Source organism: Chinchilla lanigera, unplaced genomic scaffold (assembly GCF_000276665.1).
Source record: "Chinchilla lanigera isolate Chin_1 unplaced genomic scaffold, ChiLan1.0 scaffold00159, whole genome shotgun sequence".
NCBI classification, from domain to species: Eukaryota; Metazoa; Chordata; class Mammalia; order Rodentia; family Chinchillidae; genus Chinchilla; species Chinchilla lanigera.
The window spans coordinates 886,571-892,769 of NW_004955560.1; positions in this window are offsets into that span (position 1 = coordinate 886,571).

Genomic DNA, 6,199 nt, shown 5'->3' on the forward strand with positions numbered 1-6,199 from the left:
TCAGTCCTTCCTTATGTCTGACGAGAAGCCCAGTGACCCTTTCCATAGTACAGTTTAAGCAAAGCCAAGAACTCTGGAAACAAAAGAGCCCTTTTCCTTATTCTTCAGCTGCAGGAAGTCCGTTCACCAGCCCACTTTTGCATGTAGCATGTACCTCATTTCTGTCTTAAATAAAAACAATAGCAGGAAAAAACAGAAACAAAGCTTTGGTAAATAAGGAGGGAAAGAGGAGTTGAAGGGAAGAGAGGGGATGAGAAAAAAAGAAGCAGCAAGATATGTCATGGACAGGTACAAATTCCCTAGGATGAATGTCATCACTATGTATATCTAAAATGTACCAATAAAGTTTAAAAAACAGAAAAATGTATCCTTCCACTGCCTTTTCTGTGTGTATTGTCCAGTTCTTTGTTCAGGATATTAAGGACCTAGAGAGGCGCTCTGTGAGGTCACCCACCTGGTAACAGTGGCATACTGCATTTTTATGTTAAGGTTTGGATGTGGTATCAGTGTGTCCCCTAAATGCTCGGGACCTGGAAGCCTCATCCCAGTGTGGTGATAGGGTCCTCAGGGACCCTGCCCTGGGGAAGAGTTAACAAAGGTCTTGCACAGGGGCCCTGCTTGTCTCCCCCAGTGGTGAGCTGTTACTACAGAGCAAGCCTGGTCCCTGAACCTCTGTTTTCTGCCTCATCACTTGGCTGCTCTCTTCATCTGACATAGCTGTCACCATGATGTCACCCACCATGTTGTGAGGAAGCCAGATGGCTCTCACCTTTTGTGAGGGAGGAGAACACATGGGATTCAGCAGATCTTGGGCTTTCAGGCTCCAAAACTGGGGGCTAAATAATCCTATTTTCTCAGTCATGGACCACAGGTGTTTTGTTATAGCAACAGAAAATGAACCAATACAACTCACTGCCATATCTCATTACTTCCTTTTACTCTAGAGAGTCTGCCTAAAGATAAATTAACATGTTTAAAAATTTATCATATCCCAAGGAAATAGAGGTAGTTTCTGTTCCGTAAGCTGAAGTCTCCCTCAGTCTGCACACTGGGCGGGATTACTGGGGAACTTCTGCAAGCCACAGATGCTCGCTCTGCCTGAGGTCACTGGTCAGGAGTGAATTGTGAGCATCACAGTCCTTAAACCTCGCAGGTAGTTCTGACATTGCCAGGGCTTCTGAGCTGAGACGTGGCAGGACTATGGTACTCACTGAGCAGCTGTGGGTACCCTCACTATTCCTTTCCCTCAGGTTTCAAGATAAGAGACAGGTGATTCAAAGACTTCCTGCTCTGAAATGGTCTAACTGAACAGATCCAAAATAATATATCTGTGTAAGCTCTGAACACAGTACTATAAATAGTACATGTCCCATTGTTACTTCATTCTCTTTGCAGTATTTTCAAGACATTTCCAATATCTATCTTAAATGACCGAGGAAGAATTATTATGGACATTCAGTAACAATTCCTCCAAAATACAGCTCCAAAAAGAGATAAAAGATAATCTTTGCAAAAATGTATCTCTATTGTTTTTTTCATGATTTCTGCAAAGAAAACGTGCTTGCTTTTCCTGAATGTGTCCTTCACAAGGGCACGGGTGATTGACTATTAATGATTGAAGAGTATGATAAAATATTTGTCTTCAAAAAATGGGTGAAATGGAAGCAAGGAAAGAGAAAGGAAGAGACAGAGAGAAAGAGAGAGAGAGAGAGAAAAAGAGAGAGAGAGAGACAGAGAGACAGAGAGAGACAGAGAGGAAAGTGAAGGAAAAAAAGAAAAGAAAAGAAAAAAGAAAAAAGAGAAGAAAAGGAGAGAGAAGAGACCAAAAAAAAAAGACAACCTGATTTCCTGAGGATGGTGACCTCCACTGCTGGACTTGATTCCCCCAGAGGGCATGAGACTTTTGAGTGAGTGCTTTGGGGCCTAGTCAGGACCCTACAACTACCACAATCCCTGGGTGAGAAAGGCAGGCACCCCTGACACACACACACACACACACACACACACACACACACACACACACGCACATACAGACACTAGGGGCCCAGAATCTGCATTTGAAAGGAGCTTCCTGAGGATTTTGCTTGACTTCATTTTTTTCCAGCAGATAAATCATCTTTTCCTGGGGGCCTATTAAATAAAGCAGTGGAAATGGAGTTCCTCCTAGGGCAGGCTTGGGGCTCTGAGGCACCACTCAGTTACAGGAGGGGCTCGAAAAAGCAGCATCCTGTCCCTGCCTCCAGCTTCCTGGGAGCTGCTCATATCCGGATGTGTCCACTGCTACGCTCCCTCCATCTCTCCATTCCTGGGCTGCCTTTGTTAATGTCCTCGGTTATCTTCTTGTCCCACAACATTCTTTCTCCCTGAACCATTTTATCTACTCATGGCTTCCAGAATGCATGTACTTGTCAACAACAGTCACTGAAGAAAAAGCATTCAGCGGCTATGAGCTTGCAGTAAGGCAAAGTAACCTTTTAAATATTTGTATTTACCTCACAGAACAGAAGTTGAACGTTCCAATGTCTTTGTTTCCCTGTGCATCTGCATGGCTAGAGTGGGATTTGAAGGTGCCCCTTCATTTATCCAGTTGTCAAAAATAAGTGTAGGTTGTGGTACATTAAAGAAATAAGACATCCTCTGAAAATAAACTCTATTGTGTCTTTTGGAGCAAAAATTAATATAAGACCTGATCTGTGTTTGTGGAAATAGGGTGTGAGTATCACCAGGATTCTGCCTTCAGCCTTGTGTTGGGAGTAAGAGAAGGAAGAATGACTTCTGCATAAGGAATGCAGGGATTTTGGTGCCATTAATGAAATAACGAGCCGCAGAAGAAGCACCTGTGGATTGTAGAGTTGGAGGCACCAAGAAGACATTCGAAAATCAGCATGGTTTGGGTTGTGGGGTATATGGGTGTAAGGCAAAATGTCCAGCAAAAAGACAGCCAAGGGATGGCCCAGGGAGTATGTATCTAGTAACAGGAGAAAAAGCTATTTATGTCCTTTTTTTCTTTTTTTCAACTCTGCCTCCTCAACTAAACTATAAGGACTTTGGGGACAAGGACTCAGTATGTGAATCTTTAATGTCTCTAATATGTGCTAAGGCATAGACGATGTAAGAAACCTGTCTCTAACATCTACTAAGGCACTGAGGACTCAGCAGGCCCTCTATAACAGGCATTGCCTATAGCAGACATCCCCCTCTGCTATGGAGTCCTGTAACTAGCTCTAATAATGAACTTTTTGGCTTTCTCAGGAACATGCATTGGAGCATGTACAGTTTAAATTACAAGGTCAGCTATAAGAAAGACAGGAGATAAAATCTAAGGAGCCATAAAGTAGCAATTTACATTTGTTCTCCCTAGACTAAAGGAATACACTGTAACAAACACAATGACAAGTTAATGTTGGAGCTTTGCTGAAAGTCCTAGGTTACCCAGGATAGACTTTGTTGCAATAGGTTTGAGTTTCTGTGAGGTGTGCTGGGGTTATCTGCATTGCTCTTGGTAGAAGCAGCTACTGAGCCAGACAACTGTCAAATCTAGAATTTAACCCTTGGACGTGTCTCTAAAATAGAGATCAAGAGACTGACCTCCGCAGGAAGAAGAAACCCCACATTTCTCATCTGTCTGTCACTCACAGCAGGAGAGCAAAGTGGGAGGACAAGGGGAGCATTTAGATGTTCCAAATGTGTCTCTTAAACACCAACGTAGAGAAACACAGAAGAAGGGAGAAACACGGGAGATGGGCTCCCCACATATTCTTCCCTGGGCCACATTTATTGTTCCTCAGGGCTCATCTGATGTCGTCATGACTCCTACACTTTAATATGGCTAAGCCTTATTTTTCTGCGTTGCCTTCCTCTGCAATTTTATGCTTTTCATTTTATCTATTCCCTCTTTATGATCTTCTTGGTCTCCATCCCCAAAGTTGAAGAACAACATTGTTTTTTGTGGATGGTACTAGGGCTTGAATCCAGAGCCCTCACGCTGAGCTACAGCTCAACAACCCGTTTCAAATTATTAATATTAATTTATTTATTTTGAGGCAGTCTTTCTAAGTCACTAAATCACCAAGGCTGAGCTTGAACTTGTGATGTACCTCAGCCTCCCAGAGTGCTGGGATTACAGATTGTACCACCCTCCATACCCAGCTAACAAGAACCTTTTATTTTACAGCATGAGCAAAGGATTGAGTTATGTCCCAGAGCTCAGACCAAAGATTCTTTCGTGAATAGTTGCTCTTTCCGGTTCCTGTCCTTGAAACCCATAGAGGTCAGCCCAGTATTCTGCAGTGTCCCATTAGGAATAATATTTCTGGTGTGCTTGGAAATCTCACAAAGACAACCACATGGAAGATGATGAAGAATTTCAAATGCTTCCCTTAAATCATAATAACCTCAGATTGATTTGTGGGGACCAACAGTTTTTTAAAATGCAGCTGCCGGTCTGTGCAAGTTTCTTGATTTTGTTTCTAAGCATCCACCACTGTGTGGCAGACACTGGTCTAAGAACACAGATGTGAATGAACTCACTTCCAGGTCGCTGGATCTGACAGAGACAGAAGGAAGTTTGGTGTGCATCTGCCTGGACGGCAGCTTTCTCCTCTCGCTCCCTCTCTCTGGGGAACATGCGACTTTGGGGTGTAGGGGTTGCACCAAGAGCTGCCTACTATTTTACACAGGCTCCACAACTCTTGGAACTGGACTTATTTTCTACAGGATCTGTGGAAACAGAAAACGGCTAGCAGATCAAGGACTCAGACTGCCCAGCAGCTTGAAACCAGGGAGTGGGGACTGTCCTGGCTCCCACAGTTGTTCTTGGTCTCCCACCTGCTGCTCCTCTGCTTCGTCCTGGCTTGCAGCCCGTCCTGGACCTTCAGCCCTCTGCTGGGGAGAGCTGAGCACTCACTGTGGCCCTCCATCTCCCCGACTGCTTTGAACACTCACTCAGCAGTTGCTTGGATTTGGACAACTACTATGAACATTCACGGAGCAATAATGCTGATGGATGTGACTATTAAGATACTTCACCCACTGTCTTATTTCATTTCTACAAACCTTTGAGGTAGATATTTTTATTGCTACCCCCCACACACACACCTTAGGGATGAGGAAACAGATTCAAAAAGTTATAGGACTTTGGCCACCAGCACAGTCCTGTTGGAGTGGACAGAAGAAGGGGTGCAGCTAGGCCTGAAAGGTCCATTTAAAAAAAAAAAAAAAAAAACCACCAGCACAGTCCTGTTGGAGTGGACAGAAGAAGGGGTGCAGCTAGGCCTGAAAGGTCCATTTAAAAAAAAAAAAACAAAAAACAACAGTAGTCCCACAGGGTGTGCCTTTCAGGCCAACTCAACAGCTTTCCTAGCCAGGCTGTGTGGGGCAGCTGATGGAAGGACTTCACATCCTCCAGAATTTCAGGGTCATGGAAAAAAGGATTAGAGCTAGTGACTTCCAAAGGTTCTGATGGACATGGCGTTATGAACCATCATTTCTTATGTTATCTCCTACGTTCATTCACTCATTCATTCATTCAACAGTCATTCTCTCTGGTAAAGTGATACCAGCTAAAAGGTAGCAGTTCCTCAAACTGCAGTGGTAAAAAGTCTTTCCTTTTACAAAAGAACTCGTTGTCCGTTAAAAAACGCCTAACGGTGAAAGAATACTGGTATCAAGAGAGGAATCGCCAACCTGGGAGGTCAAGGCAGGAGAATCCCAAACTGGAGCCCAATCTCGGCAATTTAGCGAGTTAACTGTCTCCAACAAAAAAGCACGAAGCCAGCTGAAATGCCTGAATTAAAATGCAGATCAACACAGAGCGTGGCCAAGGTTTTGGAAGCAGCTCCCTGGGCGGCGGAGGAGGGTTGCTGTCTGAGGTCCTGGTTCCCTAGGAAGCCCCTACCCGGCGCGGCCTCCCAGAGAGCTCACGGCCAAGTAGCCGAGATACCCGACCCAGGGCGCGCTCGCGCTCGACCGCCCTCTGATCCTAGTTCTTTGCCCCCAAGGCGCGCCCCTGAAGCCCGGCTGGGCGAAGAGGCGGAGTCGGCGTCCGCGCGTGCGCATTGGGTCGCCGGGGGGGCCGCGTCCGGCGCGGAGGAGGCGGGGCCGCGCGACTCTCCGGGAGTCCCCGCCCCCGCCCCCGGCGTTCACCGTCGCCATGACAACGGGTGCGCGAGCTCACCCCGGCCCCGCCCCCAGCCCACCC